Source organism: Rhinopithecus bieti, unplaced genomic scaffold (genome assembly GCF_001698545.2).
Source record: "Rhinopithecus bieti isolate Rb0 unplaced genomic scaffold, ASM169854v2 scaffold_26061, whole genome shotgun sequence".
Lineage (NCBI taxonomy): Eukaryota > Metazoa > Chordata > Mammalia > Primates > Cercopithecidae > Rhinopithecus > Rhinopithecus bieti.
Genome location: NW_016811928.1, coordinates 535,444 through 559,154, shown reverse-complemented (window position 1 = coordinate 559,154; position 23,711 = coordinate 535,444). Strand labels below are relative to the sequence as shown.

The window sequence follows — 23,711 nt, the reverse complement described above, 5'->3', positions numbered from 1 at the left end:
CTGAAGAATGAATAGCTAACAAGTTAATAAAGGATAATACAGAATGATGAAAAATATTTGATTAATCAAAAAGAAAAAGCAAAAAAAAGTGAGAAAAAGTCTAAAACAGGTGGATTAAATATAATAGAAAACAATATGGTACAGATTTAAATCCAAATATATGCAATTCCTTTAAATGGACAAAATACTGCATTTTAAAAATCTAAGCTGACAGAATGACTTCAAAACATAAATTGAAAAGGAAACTGTGGAGTAGGAACAGGTATGGATGAATGAAAATGAGTGTTCAGTTTGGAATATAGTAAGTGGAGAGGATTCCCTGAATGCTGAATATTGAATTCTGGAGTTTAAGAGCACGGTCAAGGTGAAAACGTCAATTTGAATCCCCAGAATTTCTAAAGAGTTAAGAGTCAACCTCTCAAATTTGTGTTTGTGTTTAGATAAACAGTGACTCTCTCAAATTTGTGTTTAGATAAACAGTGACTAGGTGACACGTTAAATAATTATTTGGAAGACATGTTTTAAAACATTACTATTACTTGTATTAGCAAACTTGTACAATTTCTTTCATTTTAAGGTTCTGTAAACGATCAAATAAGTATTTCACTGAGAGAGAATTCAGACCAGTTGGTGACTCCAGTTGTTGCCAAATTTATAGTCTATCATTATAAGATGAGTCCATGATCCTTCCCGGTGAACTATTTCATTTCTCCACAATAAAAAGTTCTTTATTTTGTTTCATCTAAATCATACGAAACAACTCTAAAGCCTGCTAGCCTTCAGCTCCTTTCAAGGGGCTCCAAATTGCCCTCAGACTCATTCATTTACTTTACTAAATGCCACTGAGACAGTCACTGATAAATTTTATTGTGTTAAGATTTTACTTTTGGTAAAAGTGTTTTAAGAGTTTTAAATATATAATATATGAATATATAGTGTGTGTTTGTGTGTGAATAAATAAGGGGATTCAAATTTTTTAATCCCTGCCTTTTGCTTCTCCCTGATCACCTCTTTCTAAATGTATCATTAAAAATAAAATGCGAAAATACTTTCCTACTGTGAAGTTGTTTTTGGTTAGCATATGGATTATTATTATTATTCTAACATAGAATTCTCACCACTATAGCTCTTGCTTTTTAATTCATATCCAACAGGTAGTCTTTTAAAAAAAAGTTATGTAGGCATTTGCCACTCTGAATGAACTAATATTTCAGACCTAATTCTGCAACTTTTTACTTGGCTCTACTGAATGTCATCTTCATTTGCAGCCACAATTCTAGATTGTCAAGATGTTCGTATATTGACTCTATACTCTGAAACAATAGCTTTATGTTATGAAAAATAAACATGCTTTCCTCCGCATCTCTTAATCCAAGCCATTTACAAAAACTCTGTGCAGAAATAAGAGAACAGAAGCCCACATCATACCATATCAAGTATGCTTCTTCTCTAGTACACATTGATCAAATGACTCTAGAGATACATTTATCTTACATGAATCACATCATGCATTCTCTGCAAATAGGAACTAGGAGAATTGAGAGAGGTAGAGAATAGGAGAGGTCACTGTAAATAATAGAGGCTATTCTTCCCTACATTCTGTTCAATTGATGTTTACCTTGTGACTTGGTTCTCATGAAATTACTATTTTTATATAGTTCTTAGTTTGATCATTTTGTCAAGCTGAGTGTGATTCTAGTTAAAAATTTTTTTGATATGCAATATAGCTCATAAACATGAGCCAAACTACTTCATATCATGCTCAATCAAAGAAAAAATGATTATAGTTTCATAGCTGGAGGAAAAACTGCCTGTATTGTTCTTATTAGGACACATTAAAAACAATTTCAAGGGCAAATTTGACTGCACATTACTACTATGCTACAAATAAGATATGAAACCTTTAAGATAATGACTTGTCTTAACTGTCCCATAATTTAACCATCAATGTCTATCTTATCAATAAAGATAGGATTTGTAGTTTCTGATGGGAATCAAGAAACATTATTTTGCTTTTTCTTAATCTCCCAAACTAGAAACATTCCTTTAAAATGAAGTTAGTGAAATGTTACTTGTTATCTGTAGTAACAAATAACCTATCCTTTTCTTTTTCTATGTGATCACAAATGTTATTTTGTAACCCATCTATCTTTTAACATATTCTAGAATTCCCTTAACATTGTGTAGATTTTCCCACATTCAGATATTCTCGCTTGAATTCATGGGGCAATAATAGATGCTCCTATAGAGAGATAAAGTATAGTTTTAGTTCTCATCCTGCAAAGTGCTTAGCACCAGTCTTTTCAATTTCTGCTCCTGTAGCTTCTCCTCTTCATAAACCAAATTTCATAGTGCCTTCAGGGCCCAGGGAAAGATTCAGCATTTTCATAACATTTTCTCTGAATAGTAATGCCGTATGGTAAGAATTTCCTCTCACAATGTACTCATCACATGTAAAATAATCATTCACTATTAAAACAAATGTTGTCTTATAATTGTTCCTGTATTTATTCAATACATATGCACTGAACATTTACTATAATCCAAGAGTGGTAGGTACTGTGATAGAACAGTAGCAGAATAAACTCTCTTACAGTCTAATCTAATTGTAATGGTAGTACATTTAAAATGTATCCACAATCAAGTAAAGTGTGGTTTATTATAGAGAAGGCCTAGATTCCATGAGAGTATGCATATTGTTTTCTTTGATTCTACATTGGAATCACCCCAAAACCTCTTAAAACACACCAGTGCCTTGGTCTAATGTCTATATTCTTATTTACTTGGTGTAGAACAGACCTGAGACATGAGTATAATGAAAGTGCCCTAGGTAATTCTAATGTTCAGCTAGAGTTGAGAGCTACTGGGCCTCACTTCTGCTGAAGCCTGCTGCAGAGCCTTAGTTTACTGGATGCTCACAGGTGCCCCTCTGGCCAACCATCAGTAGCTTATTGGGTTTATTGGGCTCTTCCCCTTTTCAGCAAAAATGGTAATAGTCAATGATTTTTATTTTAAGGTGGCTTGCTTTTATTCTCAGTTTTTTAGTAGGATCTTTGGTACTACCAGTAAGGAATAAACCTGTGGCTGCTCTGCTTCATAGCTGCCAGGAATAGCAGAATTTGGAATTCTTTATTTATAAGTCATCTAATAAATTGAAGATCAGGCATCTGTAATCTTCATCCTCAGATAATGAATAACATCCATTTTATTTCTTTTACCAGCCCCTTTCAGTGTGATATATTGGCCTTTAAGCTTTGTCTCCAGCTTTTCTCTAATTTTAAACATGATTTTCTGGGTCCAGGCATTTTAATTTTTTTGAGCAAAAAATAAGAAATTCTGTGTGTATGATAGATAGAAAAAGATGAATAGTCTTGCTAATTAACCAGGTCCATGCTACCAAAGAAAATATTGGAGGCATTTATTCCAAGTCAGGCCAAAAATAATATTGTTTAAGGTACACAAATAATTGAAGAATCAAGTTTTTCCTCCATCTGCCATGTATCTGGGTAATCACCTTATTTCCCCACCATTTATCACACTTTCCTTTTAATTTTGTTGCATGAATATCATGGCCTTACCTTTTGTAGTATTGTTTTTTTTCTTTAACTACATAGTGATCAAAGGTTTAAAAAAAGGTGACTATAATCAGTATCATTACTTAAAAGATAAAACTATTATAATATAGTAATTCACTAGATAGAGGACAATGTAATTCACAACACCAAAAAGATAACAGGTTTAGCAAAATGGGCATATGTTAGTGATTATGCAATCATCTATTTCCCACAGATTTCTTTTTATAGGAAACTTCGGAAAATCCCAGAAGAACTGACCGAGTCATTTAAACCACAACAGGTTTCTTTCAACATCAAAACCATGGGTATGAGTGGGCGAGGAATTTTTTTTTTTTTTTTTTTTTTTTTTTTTTTAAGGCAGGGACAGCCTGGTTCTGACCATGCAAAGCTGTGGCTTTGCCTCCTATGGGCGCCTTGTGAGCAGCAGATCCGACTTCCTCCTCAAACCAAGTTACCCTGAAAACACCCAAGCAGAGGAAGCATTTTTTCACCATGACATGGGAAAGGGCCACAGGGATCCAAATGGAAACGGACATTTCATGTGAGTGACTGTGTCTACCCCACCTTGGCTTCTTGCCTAATGCAACAGGCACTTAGGTGGCTGAAGAGGGAAATTTTTGTTAAAGTGAATCCAGCTCTGAGTTGGACACACAGCCTTTTGACTGGCGGCCGAGTTCCTTGTGCTAGCCGGCAAAATTAGCAAATTTTTCTTTTAGTTGTTGTTACCGGGTTTTTGAAAATGCCTCATTTCCTGGTAGCAGTTTTCTTTCTCTAGGAGATAAAGGGAAAGACCTCTTCTATCTACACCACATTAACACTTCTATCATCTTATAAACGATTTTCTCAACCAGGCATCCCCTGAAGACTTATTCTGGCTGTCCATGGCCTCTTGACAACTGGCTTATAACCACATGGTCTCAGAAAAGTCCTCCCTTCCTTGAGCGTGTGTGTTGATGGGAGTCTGCCATCATCAGAAGCAATTCATTGTGTGTGTATGACTATGGGGCTGTATGTGTGTGCATGTGTGTGTGTGCATAAGGGGTGTGCAGAGTGTCTAGTTTTAAGCTTTAAAGCATTCTCAAATAATGCAATAGAGAAAACTAGGCATTACAGTGGCACTACTTCCCCTGTTGCTTCCTAGGGAGCAACATGTAATCTCTTGTGATGGGCCAACTATTATACTGATGTCACACACATCACTGTGTTAATATGAAATAGGCAGTCTTTTACACTAGTGGTGGAATGAATTTACACAATCTTTCTGGGTGGCATTTTAGTACTACAAGTCAAGAGCTTTAAAAATGTCATATTAGGAATTGATTTTAAGGTCGCATTCATAGGTGTACACTAAGATTTATTAGGTAAGATTTTGTTGCCAGAGAAAAGTGAAAACAACTTAAATGTCCAACAGCAGGAGAATGGTTAATCAACTACAGCATATTCATCTAATTAAAGATTTTGCAGTTGTGTTTTTAAAGAACATCCAATGATATGGGGATAAGGTTTTAACTAATGTGGAGTGAAGGGAAAAAAAAGAATAAGAAATTAATGCACTTTTGTGACAACTTCCTTTAAATATATATGTATTCTTCTATAGAGTAAATGACTAACAGCAAATATACTAAAATTGTAGCAGTGATTTTCTCTATAGATTGGCATTCCATGTAGGATGGATGGATGGATAGATAGATGACAGATAGGCTAGATAGATATTTTATAGAGAAAACCTTTTTGTAATGAGGAAAATGCAATTTATTAGACATATAAAAGAAAAATGTTTCCCAATCTATAAATATTTCAAAGTATGAACATATCTAATGTTAAAATATACTTAAGAAAACATTTTTCTTTCATAGGTCTAACCACCACAGAAGAGAAATTGTTTAAACCCCAGTAAGAAATCCTAGACAGGGCAGAGGTTTAGAGACCAAGTAGTCACGCTCACTACTTTCACAGTAAAGAAACAAGAAGCACAGAGAGGTGATATTTCTTCTACTGTGGTTGTAATTACTTTGTGATAAAGTCAGAACATGTCCTAGCACAAGCCCATTCCAAGAAACTGAATGCATATACTTCTTAATGTTGTTCTTTGTTTACATTAAATCATTGATTTTGATTTGAGTTTGGATAATTTGGTTGGCATATTTAAATACCCACCAAATGCTCAACTGTCTCTCGTATTGTGGGTCATTTAATCTTCTGAATTCAAAAAGATTGACACAACATTGACAGCAGCCTTATACTTTATGCGGACAATGTCTGACCAGCCTTGATATGTAGCAGGAGTTTCTGTGTTTGAAGCTGTAGCTGTTTGTGCATTTGAGTTTCAACATGGGTGATGTTGAATTACAGACTGCTTAATCGAAAATGCAAGGAAAATGAACCACAATAAATGATTTTTGATCCAGTAAGACAAGTTCTTTTAGTAAGGTATTTTTTTCCTACACAAAGTACAGAACCTTGTAAGAATTCAATAAATACTTGTTGACTGAATTAATAAATGCATGATGTTTGGAAACACTTCCCTGATGGTATAGAATTATAATAGTTAGAATTGGCTGCAAGATTTAAATAATTCTTTAAATTGATGGAATTGAGATGTCCTGAATTATAAGAATAGATTATTTTGGTTTAAACTCTTCTATTTCACAAATATGTAGGTCTTATCTTGCAAATATTAACTATGAAAACATCACATACTATTACCTGGTATTCCAACCTTCTTACAATTGAAACAGCGAATATTTGCAATTTCTAAGTAGAGAATATTTAAGGTAATAAGTTCTGAATAATATTTATTAACTATATTTAAATGATCCATCTGTTTACTAAAAGCTTAAGTCTTTTAGAAAACACTTTATAAATGCAGTTTTAATTCTTTACCATATTCATAGACCACTGCTGTCTTAAGAAAAGAGATTAAGTGATTCAGGTTTAGAGAAACAAATTGCTGTGCTAATCTTCAGGTATTTCTCTTCTTGACACTGCCATTAATGTCTAATCGAAGCAGCACATGCCCTATCACAGTAGTTTTTTCATTAGTGCTCCACTAACTTATTTGTCAGGGATTTGAAATCTGGTGTAAGAAACATACTAACCTTTAGCATTCATACAGAGCTTTCAGAAGTCCACTGGTTCTTCTAAAACAACCCACAGAATTATCCTTCTGCAAAGTTAGGTAGTGCCACCATTCAGAAAGAGTCCAACTGTAATACAGGAACGAATGGTGGCATTTATAGACTTGTTTTTAAGGTTCCTAGAAATAAAGAACCAAGTTTCCCTATGACATGAACTATTGAGAAGCCTGGAGGAGGATGGGTGGATCTGTCCCACAGTGGTAAGGTGTTTACTTTGACCTTAATTTTTTTTTTTTTTACAAAATTGTTAAGTATAACTTAAAAGCCAGGTTTCCAGCTTTCTTTGATAGTTGGATACCTGCCAAAACTGGGTTCTCTTCCTCTCTTGGCACTAACCTGCTCATGCTGGGTAGAGGCTGCCTCTTTAGATGAGGCAGGTGCCATTTAATTTGCCACACTCTGCCTCTGCCCTCGCCTGCTTCATGCATTTATTAATACATGTCCTCCTCTGTCAGTATGGACATTATTTTTTAACCTCTGTCAAAGGATGAAAGCATTGTTGGTGCTTCCTTCTGCTCTAGGTGTGTTTCATAACTTGAGTCAACATTTAATTCCATATTGCATTAGAAAGTACACTGAAATTTCAATAGGTAAATTTCTTTTATATCTTTTTAAGTCTGAATTATTACAAATTTTCAGCATTTATTTTATATATTTTTTCTCCTTTTAAGGAAATTATGAAAGGTTTCCTAACCAGTCTTTCTCACTACTGCAGTCTTTGTTGCTCTCCCTCTTTTCTGAACTCTTGTAGCGTTTATTCTCTCTATCTAAGAATTTAGCTCTTAAGATTGACTCTATGATGTTGTTCTAAAATTCTAGTGAACGTGTTAAACCTTTTTCTCCGTGAAAGGCAGAGATAATGCCTTTTACTTTCCTCCTGTCGTAGAGCCTAGCAAAGTTCTGATACACAGCAGATCTGAAGTGCGCTTATTAGTTATGTATTTTCCAATGTCATACGATTTAATCTAAAACGTTAATTTTCTTTAGCACAAAAATCATGTATATGGCAAATCAAATAATACCAATTTCTTTTTCATGTCTTAAAAAAAGAGATATTTCTAATGAATGCACAACATAAAAATCTAAGTTCTTGCCTTGAATTTCTGTTGCCTTATACATTTCTTCTTACCACTACTGAGGCGGTGTTGTCCTCTTTTAATTTCTCTATTAACTTTAATTAGGCTCATGAGTTTGCTGGCCAGGTGGGTTTTCCCAAACACTCACAATTATGTATTCCAGGCTAGCAGTAGACTTACATTAAGCTACAGATTTGAAGCAGAATCTAACATTATAAGCTGTAGAAAGTTCCAGTGCCACCACAACTCATTTCGTCCACTGAGGTTGTCAGCAGGCAGCACTTTTAATAAGCCAGGCTTGGCATTTTTCAAGGAATACTTTGGGATCCATTTTTGAAAGCAATATTGGTTATGATTCCACAGCTGGAAGATTTCCGAGAAAATAACGTTTGTCCTCCTGAAAGTATGCTTGGTTCATACAGCATAAAGAACACAAACAATTCTGAGCAGCCAGTTCTAAATTTTACCATAGTATATCCCTCACAGGTAATTTTCCAATGGCATTGTAATGAGAGCATGATAGAGTAGTAGAATTAGTTCCATTTTAATCTTTTATTTTATTTTATTTTGTCTTTTAAGGCACATATACTTGCCTACATCACATATATTTTAGTGTATTAACATAGATTTTGTAAGTTTCTTATGAAAAATATTTACAAAGAAACAAAACAGAACTGACAGTCTTCCTGTGATCCTACAGGGCATTAGATCGTCTCAGGTACTGGCTGCCGGTTTAATAAAAGGATAGGATTTCCATTTACTCCAGGCAGGCTTAATGTATTGTTCTCGGAGTGAGACAGTCAGAATGAGTCAGGAGCCAAAGAATACACTTTATAGACACAAATAATCGTAAATTCCGAATGTCACCTTTAGGCAGAGGCATTTTTATTATTGTTAGTGGAGCTGCTGAGTAGGTTTGATGTTTTATTCTCTTGAGTACTCAATGTTCCCGAGTCCTGGAGCCCTGTCTTTATCAGGCTCGCAAGGAGGGAGCCCAGCCAAACTTGCTTCCTATACTTCTCTATGATTGATAGCAGATGGCATGCTTTAAAATAAACCTATCCATTAGCAGTCCTCAGTGTTTTTACTCAAGGCATTTACAACTGTCTCAAGCAGAAAACACATTCACTCCATGAGCTAGTTTCAGTCCACAACAGCTGTACAGGTGCAAATCTCTCATTAACTCTTAAATAGTAGTGAAATAAACAATGGCTTTTCTCTTACTTTCTTTAAGGGAGTATACTTCAAAGCTGCCGTGGAATTACTCTCCTCCACAATGGAGCTTCAAAGGATGGAGGTTTATTAAAACGGAGCTATATTATGCAATGATATGCTTGTCCCAGGAATGCATAGCTTATGTATGTGTTACAGTTTAAAAGTTTCTTTCTATGCTCACAGATTTAGTGATAAATTACCAGTCTCACAGGGGTGTTTCTGAAAAGGCAGAAAAGAAAGGAAAACTCAGCAAGGGTCCCCAGCAGGGCTCAGGTGCCTGGTTTCATGCCTCTGAACTCAACATGTCATGGTGTCATCCTCCTCACCTCGCTCTTCCTGCTCGCAAAGGGAGTATTCATGCTGAGCTTTTACCAGTATGATGAGTTAATGGTTTATTTTTAGACAGCCAGTGGCATTTCCTTGCATATTGGTAATTAGACAAAAGCAAAGTCATTTTCAAAATTAGTTTTTTACCCATACTGAACACAGGTGAGAGGGTTAGCCTCAGGACTTTGATTTGCACTCAAGGGGAGGAAAAAAAGCTTTGTCATTTAAAGAGTATGATTATTCAAACAGAACTTACCTTGTACCAGGTATTGTTCTAGAGGCTTACAAAAGTTAACTTATTTAATCTTATCAACAACTCTTGAAGAAACTAGTGATAATCCTAGTTTTACAGGTGAGTAAGCCACTATGTGCTGTTATCTTTGTTATAATAAAAAGTGAGACCCTAATCAGAGTATTTCCTAGAAGGGGGAATTGAGAGCCTGGATTCAGAGGCTTTAGTGCCGGTGTTCAAATTCTTGCTTCAGCAGTTACTCTGTATGACTGTGACATAATAGCATAATGTTGGACTGCCCTCTCTCTCAGGGTCCTCAGTTACTATTTTATAACCTTACTTTGGCCTAAGAATTGGCCCTATCTAATATGGCTATTGTGATGATTGAATCAATTAGTGTTTGTATAATGCTTAGAACAGTGCCTGGTACTCAGAATGTGCCATGTAAGTTTTAGCTGTTGTGTCATCACCACCATTATTATTCAAGATATTAGATTGACATTAAACACTTGATGTAAATTAGGCTTCTCTGAAATTATCTTCTATGTCTGGGACTGTATGTTTTGAAAAAACTTAATGTCCAAACAAAACAATTCATTTGTTTTTATTTCACACTTTATTAATCAGACACATACATAGTTGCCAATCAGACGCTCTGATCAGCATGGGGTAATAAGAGTTTTCATAGGAAATTGATAAGATTTTGCCCCAAAGCAAAGTAATTTGACATTCTAGCTTTAGTAGCCTTATTATTGGTGAATGTGCTATTCCCTTAGGCCTTCTGAAATAATGAAACTGGTTAATAGAACCCCTCATTACAGCCTTCCATGGGTCCCCATGGGCCCATGCTGCCATGATAGGTAAACCTGAGCCAAAATATCTCTTCAGTGGGCAGCTGGAGAGGCAAAGCCATAAAAGTCATAAAATATATCTCATGACTACCCTTCCCCATGCTATTTTATAGAAGGTAGTCTGTGTTAAAAACATTTTCAATGAAGACTCACATAATAGAGGCAAGCCATTGATTTCCCAATGAATAGTATAGATAGTTCTGGAAAATATGATGGAAGAATCCAAGTGTGCATGAGGTACTTCCATTGTAATGACTGTCATGGTTCTCATGTGCTTCCTCACCAGAAACCTTTTTGTAGAGACAACTGCTTTCTTATCTTGCAAATAAGTTTCAGAATAAATATATCTGAATAAAAGGCAAAAAAAGGGTTAAGTGATAAGGGGAAATAATAGGTAAAGAATAACATCTATTAGGACTGGGATATTTTATATTGGATATCTAGTATAAATATTAGTATAAATACTAGATATCCAGTGATTACAATCGCAACAACTACTTGGTTACCTGAAATATTTCATTAGGATTTCTAAAAAGTAATTCTATATTGGGTGTGGTTATAGAAGGTAAATGCTGGGCCAATGGATATTCCATGCTTCTTCTTGTAAGCTTCAAGGGAATGTGGTTAGTAATTTGAGATTACTCAAGGGCATTTTGGTGTGCAGTTTTAGGGGAAGTTGGTACATTAATGGTTCCTCTACACTTCATTACTAGTTTTAGTATCACACTGAATGGGATTAAGTCAGTTAGAGACTTATAACTAGAGAGTTATAAACTCTCTAAACAGAGAGAAAAAAGCCTAAGGAAGGGGCCTAGGAAAACGGTATACTTGCGGAAGTAAATGTCCTACTGAGAGAAATTAAGTTTTAAGAATTTTTTTCCAGAAAGGTAGAAACAAGCAGCTTGCATCGATTTATGAATATGCTTAAATATTAAGAGGTTTTGGTAGAATGAATTGATTCATTCCATCTAGGACTATATTATTGTTGAAGTGAACTGTGTTTTCATTACATTCATTAATTACATAGTTAGGTTCATTTTGTGAAATTTAAAATAATTAGTATTTGGAGAGTAATGGGTGAAAGAAAATGCAGGAAACTGAATATCAAGATGCACACATTCTACAAAAAAAGCAACTTTGCATTTGTCTACTCTTCAACCATGTCCTCTCTCTCTCTTTATTTCTAACAGTAAGCTCCCTATGTCTCAATTCCTCAGCTGTAGACTGAGAAGGATGGACTGAATCAGAAAATCAAATGACTGGCAGGAGGGCTTATACCCATCTCCCTCCCTCCACCCTAGTCATGACAGGCAGCAATCACGGATCACAGACTCCCTGCTGAGCCAGTGTGAGGCCTCTGAATTCCCAATGCAGTGACCAAAGCAGCCTTCCTGTGGTCCTCATAACTCAAACTGAACTTGAAATGAGACATGTTGGCTAGCCCCTAGTCTCTAAAATTCAAATGTTCTAAATAGTCCCCCTTTGAGGTGATAGCTAGGTTTAATTGGGCAGATGTGTTAAATAGAGAAATAGATAAATAGATAATTCATATTCTGGTAAATATGGCATAAATGTTGGTGTCTTTATATTGCCTTTATATTGTCACTGACTGCAATCCTAGGAGGAATGCTTCCTAGTAGGAAAATTTTGACATTTTCTCACGTGTTGATGTATTTACTATTATGTTTTTAGAACTGCTGAACCTATTGTTTTCTTTGTGTTAGTCACTTGGCTTCTTATCTAAAATCACCTTAAAATACTTTCTGCTAGTTTGTACCCAGTCTATGGTTCTTCTAGTTTGATCTAAAAATTGTGTTTTCAATGTTCTCTTCAATAGCTATTTATCCCTTGAGCCCCTTTCTAGAACATCACTTGTAGTTTTGTTAAAAACTTGAAATTACACATTTCTAAGTAGTGCATATCTGTCTCTATTCCTTTCCGGGCCCTGTTTCATTGGAAAGTTTTAGAAGTTGCAGTTTGTTCCCGACTATGGGCCACAGTTGGGTTCCTGTGCATTATTAGTCCTGTGTCAGTGTAGGCAAGAGTTACGCAGAGCTTTCTAATGTGAACAGCAGCCTTTTTAAAATCATAAAATTATATTTAGCTTATGAAATGTCACTGATAAATGTGTAACCTATTGAATTATCTAAAATGATAGCAATTTTTTAAGCATATATTGAGTTTAGCACCACTCCTTGCAATCATCTCTTTTAAACAGAGGAGCAGATGGGGAAAACCAACTAATCCTCCTCCTCCTCCTCTTCCTCCTCCTCCTCCTCTTCCTCTTCCTCTTCCTCTCTCTTCTTCCTCTCTTCCTCCTTACTCCTTCCTGTACTCGTCCTCTCATCCTCCTTCCTCCCTCCTCTCCGCTCCTCTCCTCCTCCTTCCTCCTCCCTCCTCCCGTCCTCCTCCTCCTCCTCCTCCTCCTCCTTCCTCCTTCTTCTTCTTCTTCTTCTTCTTTCTTCTTCTTCTTCTTCTTCTTTTCTTCTTTTCTTCTTTCTTTCTTCTTCTCTTTTTTTTTTTTTTTTTCAGACAGAGTCCTGTTCTGTCACCCAGGCTGGAGTGCCGTGGCATGATCCTGGCTCATTGCAACCTCTGCCTCCCAGATTCAAGCGATTCTCGTGTGTCAGCCTCCCAAGTAGCTGGGATTACAGGCGTGGGCAACTGTGCCCACCCCCCAACTTCTGGTATACCTTTGAATAACACTTTACATTTTGTGGGGTGCTTTTCTGTTCCAGTTACCAGCATTAAGAAAATGTGGTCTTGCGAATATGATTGTGAGTTAGAATTTAGTAGACAGATTTTGGCTCTTCCCTGATTCTATCTCTATGACTTGAGTAACAATGACCAGTGGCCACAATCAGGGTTTCAACTCTGTAAAACAGGTGTGATGTTGCTAATTTTGTTTATGTGTGTGGTAAAAATCAGTATTATCTCAGGCTATTTGCCTTAAGCTTTTTACAAGAAGAAAGCCGTAGTAGCATGCAAGAAGCTACTGGCAATGATCATCTAGGATGTTTGTTTCTCACTCCTATGTTCCCTGACTAACAAAGAAATAATGAAATTGTCCTTGAGCCAGAGGAATGGCTGGATGGTGCCAAGGATTTGGGTTGAATCCCCAGTGATGTTTGACATTTGTGTTAATCAGTTGGGTTTCTTGTCACCTAGAGTAATGTTAAGTTGATCAGTTGGGTTTCTTGTCACCTAGAGTAATGTTAAGTTGGGTTTCTATTGGTCAGCACAGTGAAACAAGCAAACATTTTAAAAATGTTGAACATTTAGCAAACTAACAGTTATAGGTCTTTATATCCAAAGGCAATGAAACATTGTTATATGATTAAAAATAAACATAATTTACATTGACAATAAATAAATGTATACTTTAACTCATTGGAAATGTGAGTAAATAGATTAGCAGTAATTAACACATAGTACTTTAAATAATATTTTGATTGTTTTAAAAGCTAATTTTTCTATTGGACATTTACAGTGGGGCAACCAGGGTATTAATGAATCAGGTTCTGGATGGCTATCAATTTTATAAAATCAGGTCAAATCAGGTCAAAAGGCTTGCTCATACAATTTCCTCTTGGAGAAATTTCCTTGTGACTATTCCCAAGAAGACTAAAAGGGAAACAAACAAACAAACAAACTTCTATAATAAACAAAATAGCAATATAACTTTATACGGAACGCTTATTTTCAAGGGATCCCAGAATGCTTATAAACCGTTATTCAAATCATGTGCAGGAACCACTGAAGCACAACCACATTTTGCAGCCAGAAGAGGAGCTGAAATGTCAATTGGAGAGGACATTCCTACTCTAAAAGGGGTGTGGTCTGCATGACCTAATAGGGCTTTCCTGGCTCTGATTTCTGCACGGATGTGTGGGTAGAATGCCTCTGCTTTGGAGCTGCACAAGGCTAGGCTGTATTCCTGTGGAAGATGAAAAGTGAAGGAGAATATAATAGTGGAAAGAGGAGGCATGGAATAAGGACTGTTGGTGTTCCAGTCACCAAATGGCAGTGACTACACCATAGTCAACAGTGGTTTGGGCTCCTTGCCCCTAGGGTAGAACAACTCTGGGCCAGGTGCTATTTGAGCCAAGTTCTCTTACGGAAATTTTTGCAGGAAAAAATGTAATGCGTGTAATAACAGATTAGACTAGTTCACACATAGGACCCTAGAATGTTAGAGAGGATGGAGCTTAGAGATTATTCAGTCAAAAACCTTCATTTTGTCTTTGAGTAAACTAGAACTCTCTGAGGGAAAGTGAGAGCTACCTTATATCAATATCAGAATCTTCTACAAAAAATTAGTTGGGCATGGTGGCACACACCTGTAGTCCCAGCTACTTGGAAGGCAGAGGCAGGAGAATCGCTTGAACCCAGGAGGCAGAGGTTGCAGTGAGCTGAGATCGTGCCACTGCACTCCAGCCTAGGCAACAGAGCGAGACTCCATCTCAAAAAAAAAAAAAAAGAACTTAGTGAGTCAGTAGTTACATCTCCTGTGCAACTGGAGAATGAATTCTAAAATCTTTCTAAGAGTTCTTTCGGCAATTCTGTTGACTAAGAGATTTATGCCCTCAAAAAGCAACTTGTCTTATTGTTGGAAGTCTCCCCTTAGGAACATTCTTCAAAATACTTATTCTTTCATTGCTTTAATATACATTTATTGAGTGCCAATTATTTGCCAGGAATTAAGCAAGGTGTTGAAACACAAAGGAGGATAATAATAAAACAATAGCACCTCGCAGTTATTGGAATCACACACACGTCAGTTAGTAGGTGCTTTACATATATTAATTCATTTACTCCTACAACAAGTCTATGACGTGGACACTGTTATTTTTCCTGTTACAGGCAAGGAAAACAGCACAAGTAACTTGCCAAAGATAAGTGGCTAATAAGTGGCAGAGCGAGGGTTTAAAGCAGGCATAATGGTGCTGTAGCCCATGCACTTAGCCCCAACATCATGCTGCTCTCTGACTCACCAGCTAACCAAGTAAATAAATGACAGTGATGAGGTAAATAAACAGGATTCTGTAAGAGGCTTAATGAGGAACCCTCATTAAGTCACAGTGCTCAAAAAGGATGCTTTGAAGGAAGGGAAGATTCCAAGGAACTGGTCATGAGAAGAACCCTTTACAGAGGGAATAACAAGTGGCAAAACTTCCTGAATGAGGGTGGGGAAGAACCTGATGGGTTTTGGAGCTCAAACTTTCTTCCTCTAACGTTCACCAATTTAATCTTTCCCTACATAGAGTACATTGAATTCCCTTGTTATTTACATTTGTTTTGTGGGTAAGTTAGGCTTTTTCTTTTTAAGAGTATTATTTAAACCATTGATCACTAATTTTATAAGCAAACCTTTGCCTGTTAATAAAGCCTTTTGTAAAGACTATGAATTTCGTCCTTCATCTCTGCTGCTTTTGTTTTCTGGCACCTCAACTGATGCCTTCCTCTTTCAAATAACCATGTTTACTAAAAATTATCACTGCTGATTCTTGGCAAATTAAGGGAGTGAATGAAAATATATTTAGTGACTACTATGTGTCAAGCATCATGGAGAGCATTCTAATACTTTATCTCATTTAATTCTCACACTTAAGTAAGTTGTATCACTAAATCATTTTACACATGGAGGACCTGAGGCCCAGGGAACTTAACTTTGCCTGAGGCCACCCAACTGGTTAGTAGCTAACCCAAGATTTGAAAAATAGGGGCCGGTGCAGTGGCTCACACCTGTAATCCCGGTACTTTGGGAGGCCAAAGCAGGCGGATCATGAGGTTAAGAGATCGAGACCATTCTGGACAACATGGTGAAACCCCGTATCTACTAAAAATACAAAAATTAGCTGGGAGTGGTGGTGTGTGCCTGTAGTCCGAGCTACTCAAGACGCTAAGGCAGGAGAATTGCTTGAACCCGGGAGGTGGAGGTTGCAGTGAGCCGAGATCGCACCATTGCACTCCAGCCTGGCTACGGAGTGAGACTCCGTCTTAAAAAAAAAAAAAAAGAAAATTTGTCTGCTTGATTCCAAAAATTGCTCAATTCTTTTCTATCTATAACTCACCCAAGACTATGTATAATCTTACCTATGGCAGTGGTTTCCTAAGACAGAACAGGATCTTCAGTGGAGTTGAGGGCCGGAGGAAGAGGCACACTTCTTCCTAAAGGGCAATCCATATGAAAAAATGGAGAATAGAAGTTTAAAAAGGTACCCCACTTTTCACAATCCCTGTCTGTCTTTTTCCAGTTGCAAATCACTGAATGCTACCATGTTTCTTTGTGATACTCAGTGTTTAAGCATTTATGACAGTAACAGCACAAATTATGTAGCTGCTAATATTTATTGAGTACCTCCTGTGTGTCTGGTGTGTTGGTTTTATTCAGTTATCCCAGACACTCTGTATCAGATGTTATTATATTCCTTAATTTACCAATAAACAAATTAAAGCACATAAGAGTTGGTTGACTTTTATGTTTCCTGCTTTTTCTCCCCGTATCTCTATCTATAGATCTATATCTCTATCTATATATCTATATCGATCTATCTATCTGTCTGTCCATCTCTGATGTTAGCATATTTCCTACAATTAATGGCATCTTATAATCTCAGTCATAGCGTAGTTGTCATTGCCTATAGATGCATGCACTTGGTCGTAGGTGATTGCAATATTTTACTTCAATTTGTGTTATACATGCATTGTTAGAACTATGTATGTTTAGTGTAATTGCCTTTTAAAATATTTTTTTAATTGTTATCTCAAAATTTTGTTGACTTGTTGTGATCAAAAAACATAAAATCAAAGCTTACAGAATACATTTCTAATAATTTGGTTAAAAAAACCAACCTAGAGCCAATGGCATAGTACTCAAAGAAATGAAACAGCATCAGTGTTCTTCTTGGCCCATGGAATGATATTGTGTTAAAGAAATTGAAGTGATAAGCAAGCATCATCTTATCATTTAATTAGCATTGCTTTTACTTCCTTAAAAGTACATCAAATAAGCCTCAATGTTAGGATCGATGACATCTTAAATCTGATGAAATATGATGAACAACTTGACCAAATAAACATGGAAGATAACTGGTAATGCCTACAATCACAAGACTTGTGAAGGGTACTGTAAGAGTTTAAACCTTGGTGATTCATGTCTCAGGCTCTTGATTACTGAACTATCCTGCCTTTCAGTAGAGCAGTGAGAATTTTTTTCTATCACACATATCAAGGATGGACCAACTTATCAAAATTATTAAAATAAAATATATCCTGCATTTCACCTAGACAAATACTATATAACTTAAAATAGGGCATAATAAAAATACATATTTTATCAGAGTTGATTATGGTTTCAGAATAAGATAATATGCTTCAAATAGTAATATTGATTTGACCTATTGTTAGTCTTCAAGGACAGTGGTTAAAGGTGGTTGCCATTTAAAAACAAAACAATATGTCCGTGCTACATGCTAGGTTCCCCTAACACTGTATTTCTTTTCCAAAGGGATGAAACTGGTGGTCCATCAGGTAGACATAACTAGATCTGGCACATAAAAAGTAAGCCAAAATACTCCATTATCTTATAACAAGAACAAAAAATAACAAACAAAGCTACTTAAGGAAGAGATAAAGAGTTTTCTGATGGAAGACTATCCCTGAAATTAAATATTTCCCTATGCAAGTTGACATTTATGATGTATGACTTAAGAGAGATAAGAAGAAATTGTGTGAAACATAACCTTAAATATTTTGGATCACATTTTCGTGAATTATGCAGCATTTGGCACAAGTTTTAGGAAACAGAAACACTCTGGGGTAATGATGAGTATTTGCACACACTTTATGTGAACATGTATGCACACTAACACAGTTATATTTATGGCATAATGCACCAGATATACAGAATATGTCTGTATAAAATTGTTTTATATGTAACATTTCCGTCCTGGGATTAAATGTTGACTCTTTAAAATTTGTTTTTATGTATGCTTCCATGCCGAACTTATGGAACATAGCTGTTGTATAGCACAAATGTTCTAACTTTTCATGGGCACTCAAAAATGTCCTTTGAGAAGTCAACCTAGAGCATCCTTAGAAATGGCATGTTGTAGTCTGGACAGAACAAAGCAGCAAAAAGAAATAAGATGAAACTATGTTATCATTGGCTACCCTTTAAACATACAAAAACTCTCAGAAGAGATAATGTACTGTAGGGAAAAGCTCTGTGTGGGCATAGGGTGTGCATGGTGACCTAATGGGCCTTTTCCATCTCTAATTCCTGTGATACTACAGATCTAAGAGATGGAGCTGGTAATTGCTTACAACATAACAGATATGTAGAGATATATACATATATTTTTTCCTCTTTCCTCCCCCCGCCTTCCCTGGAGTTCAGCTGAGAATCTCTTTAAACAAACAAAAACTGTGAGAAACTAAGAGAAGTCAGAGACTGACCTGCTTTTTAGAAGCAGAATGTGGAAAGTATGAAGATGCTAATTTGACTGCAAAGGCTGGAAAGCACAGGGGCCTGAGCCGTTTATACTACAGGCAGTAGTTAAAAAGGGGGAAAAAAAACCCTTGAAAAAATGGGTGTAACCCTGGGCTTTGATACAACTGGCCTTTCGGCCCCCACTTGAGATTTGCACATCCCCAAGGGAAGCTGTGGTTTGGAATAAGATGGTGCATTTAATTTCACTCAGAGAACTTATTGGACTTGGCACCAAAAGAAAGAATTTGAAGTATATTTTTTGTCATGATTAGTGGCCCCCTCACCACAACATTTGATTATTTTGGAAAGGGAAAAGTTAAATCCTTGTAAAGTTGTGATTTACAATTTGCAAGCATCCAGGTAGGGAGTTTGACTTCTGCCAGCTTGATCATGGGATCCACATTTGATTCTAGCTCATTGATGTGAGAAAACAAAACAGTTCTGTGGGGAGAAATAGAGTTGGAAATATATCCCTTGATTATCCTGGGTGATTTTCTCTCCACACTACATCTTCTCTCATTCACGATGATTTTGGTCTCCTCTGAAACTCATAGCAAGAAACTGGCATGTGGCTGGTTTACTTTTCATTTCTAATCTGCAGTATCTGGTATTTTTATCATGTGATTCCTTTGCCCTCACAGTTATGTAAATCTTGAGGCAAAGGAGTTAAAAGGAGTTTCTAATTTTATACCTGAAAATAGCTTTCACTGGATTTTTTTCTCAAGCTTTATAATTAAGATTGGAGATCTCGTGGGTATTTTAATACATACTCAAATATGTCCAAACAGCCAGAGGGGAAGTGAATGACCAACTGGGTAGGCTGATGAATATTTTCCTGGTAGATGCACAACTTTCCCCACAACTGTGATGCTTTATGCTTTGACATTAAGAATGCTGTTTGCAGAAGTAACATTCCTTTGAACACTCAGCTTTCTGAAATGGTGTCCCACCGCGAGGACTGGAGAAAGGTGAGTTTGAGCTCAATGCTGGAGTAACAGCCAGGCAAATTAGGTTCTGTCCTAATGTCTAACATGGAAGTATGGTCAGTCAGGTCTTGAAATAAATCTTAAAGTAGAGCTTAAAAATAATAAATTCCACCTCTTCTACTACTTTTGAATTTTTTGTGTCTATTTCTAGTTGAATTTGGGCTTGTTGGAAAACTGTCTTGAGTATTTGGGCAGTGAGTTTTCACCACGCTTCCTAAGTGAAAGCAGTTTGCTGAATAATGTCAATATAGCAATGTTAGTGGTATTGCTGGCAGGGGGAAAATGCTTTTTACTCTCATTCTGCACTTGAGGAGGAGATAAAGATAAATTCAGAAGTTTCATTGATACTTCAGAAGTGCTATACTTGTCCTGATTTGAGCATGGTGGTCAGGCATGGATGATTGATAGCAAAGAGCCTAGGTTCCAGTTCCAGCTGGTGGTGAAACCTTGGGAAAATGATTGATCTTCCCTAAACCTCAGTTTTCTCATCTGTAAGATGGAGTAAATCTTCTGCAAGATGGAGTAAGTACCTCATTTAGTTGTTGAGGGGATGGAAAGAGTTAATGTAAATATATTATTAATGGTTGGCACGTAGTAACAAATTCAATAACTGTTAGCTATTGTTGCTGTTTGTTATTGACCTCATTAGCAGCATATTTCCTGGTTATCTATTCTAGTAAATTTAGATTCATTTTCTCTGTGGAGGTGAAATGTGAAATCAGCTTTCTCTTTCCACTCTTACTGATTTAATGACAGTGAATCAATGACAGCTTTCTTATTCGACCCTACCTTTGCAAAACTATTGAAAAACTTGAATTAAAAGCCAATCAATCCTGTATTAATGAGGTATCTTTCAATTGATGGAGATAAAAAATCAACTCAATCTCTCTTTTATATTTTCTTATGTTTCCAGGAATTCTGTCCTGTGGACTTTTTTCTTCCCTTGCCACTTCTCCCCTCCTCTTGCTCATTATCCTCTCTCTCTCTGACACACACACACACACACACACATTTTAATCTCTCTCCCTCCCTTTTCTAGGACTTACTTTCCTGTATGATGGATTCATTTTAAACAAGCTGTCTCCACATGATGGCAAATATGACACTCAGTGTCTGTAATGGGTATACATTAACAGGTTACCACTGTGCCCTGTTTTCTCTACATGTAATCTTCTTTATATGGGAATAATTTTTTTCAGTGAATATCTTTATTACTTTTTTTTCTTTATTTCTTATAAAAAATGGGATACATGTGCAGAACGTGCAGGTTTGTTACATAGGTATACGTGTGCCATGGTGGTTTGCTGCATCTATTGACCCATCCTTTAAGTTCCCTCCTCTCATCACCTACCCCCCTGGTGTGTGTTGCTCCCCTCCCTGTGTCCATGTGTTCTCAATGTTCAACTCCCACTTATGAGTGAGAACATGCAGTGTTTGGTTTTCTGTTTCTGTTAAATTACTGAGGATGATGACTTCCAGCTTCATTCATGTCCTTGCAAAGGACATGATCTCATTCCTTCTTATGGCTGCATAGTATTCCATGGTATATATGTGTCACATTTTCTTCATTCAATCTATCATTGATGGGCATTTGGGTTGGTTTCATGTCTTTGCTATTATAAATAGTGCTGCAATAAATATACATGTGTATGTGTCTTTATAGTAGAATGATTTATAATCTTTTGGGTATATACCCAGTAATGGGATTGCTGGGTCAAATAGTATTTCAGGTTCTAGATCCTTGAGGAATCACCATACTATCTTCCACAATAGTGAACTAATTTGCATTTTATATGGGAATAATTTTGTAATGCACTTGCCTAAAATAACATGACCCTCCTGTCTCCTATAAACATATTTACCCCTTCCAAAGGAGAAATAAAGCTAACTCTTGCCCTGTCACTGCAGCTCAGGTGTATCTTCAGGATCTTTGAGGGGTATATATTTGCCTTGAGTTTGATTTNTTAATGACAGTGAATCAATGACAGCTTTCTTATTCGACCCTACCTTTGCAAAACTATTGAAAAACTTGAATTAAAAGCCAATCAATCCTGTATTAATGAGGTATCTTTCAATTGATGGAGATAAAAAATCAACTCAATCTCTCTTTTATATTTTCTTATGTTTCCAGGAATTCTGTCCTGTGGACTTTTTTCTTCCCTTGCCACTTCTCCCCTCCTCTTGCTCATTATCCTCTCTCTCTCTGACACACACACACACACACACACATTTTTAATCTCTCTCCCTCCCTTTTCTAGGACTTACTTTCCTGTATGATGGATTCATTTTAAACAAGCTGTCTCCACATGATGGCAAATATGACACTCAGTGTCTGTAATGGGTATACATTAACAGGTTACCACTGTGCCCTGTTTTTCTCTACATGTAATCTTCTTTATATGGGAATAATTTTTTTCAGTGAATATCTTTATTACTTTTTTTTCTTTATTTCTTATAAAAAATGGGATACATGTGCAGAACGTGCAGGTTTGTTACATAGGTATACGTGTGCCATGGTGGTTTGCTGCATCTATTGACCCATCCTTTAAGTTCCCTCCTCTCATCACCTACCCCCCTGGTGTGTGTTGCTCCCCTCCCTGTGTCCATGTGTTCTCAATGTTCAACTCCCACTTATGAGTGAGAACATGCAGTGTTTGGTTTTCTGTTTCTGTTAAATTACTGAGGATGATGACTTCCAGCTTCATTCATGTCCTTGCAAAGGACATGATCTCATTCCTTCTTATGGCTGCATAGTATTCCATGGTATATATGTGTCACATTTTCTTCATTCAATCTATCATTGATGGGCATTTGGGTTGGTTTCATGTCTTTGCTATTATAAATAGTGCTGCAATAAATATACATGTGTATGTGTCTTTATAGTAGAATGATTTATAATCTTTTGGGTATATACCCAGTAATGGGATTGCTGGGTCAAATAGTATTTCAGGTTCTAGATCCTTGAGGAATCACCATACTATCTTCCACAATAGTGAACTAATTTGCATTTTATATGGGAATAATTTTGTAATGCACTTGCCTAAAATAACATGACCCTCCTGTCTCCTATAAACATATTTACCCCTTCCAAAGGAGAAATAAAGCTAACTCTTGCCCTGTCACTGCAGCTCAGGTGTATCTTCAGGATCTTTGAGGGGTATATATTTGCCTTGAGTTTGATTTTGATGTGGACATTCCATGGTTCACTAACTGAATGCTTAATGGTATTTTCTAGTATCCCCTCCATGGATGATAGAGCAGGAAGGAGAGGATCAATTTATTAAAACTACTACTTAGAAAAAGAGAGAAAGGGAAACAACTTACAATGGTCAGGAGTTTTGAGCATATATCATATTCTTTTGGACTGGAGTAGAAGGACTGCTCCCTTCCGGTAGTAGAGCGCTTTCCATGGTCCCCCAATCTGGCTGCCCTAAGATCTGCTATCTGAAAGATATCTCTTGTCCACTGTGTCACAGCCTCATCTGAGAGGGACAAAAGTCCTTGTGCCATGACAAAGTGGCTTTAGCAGCTCATGTCATCCTCATAGGAGCCAGTAACTAGGGGACTGACTCAGAGGTTGGCAATTCCTAGCTCTTTATTTGCCAATTTTGAATTTCCTTGATAAATACCTTTAAAAACCTAAAATCCTGTCTATTTTTTTTAAGAGCTTCTACATATTATTGATTATAAGATGCACATTTTGTTTTTTAAAAATTTATTTTGTAGGCCGGGCGCGGTGGCTCAAGCCTGTAATCCCAGCACTTTGGGAGGCCGAGACGGGCGGATCACGAGGTCAGGAGATCGAGACCATCCTGGCT

The 23,711-nt window shown here is 36.6% G+C and overlaps 1 long non-coding RNA gene across 1 annotated transcript in view; it reads left to right on the top strand.

The window, feature by feature from the left end:
- The first annotated feature begins 19,417 nt into the window (after window positions 1-19,417).
- The window catches only part of LOC108544310 (uncharacterized), a 97,810-nt gene continuing 93,516 nt past the window's right edge, over window positions 19,418-23,711 (top strand). Inside the window, exon 1 of the long non-coding RNA XR_001889799.1 lies at window positions 19,418-19,722. This is a non-coding gene — a long non-coding RNA (uncharacterized LOC108544310). The remainder of the gene's footprint in view (window positions 19,723-23,711) is intronic.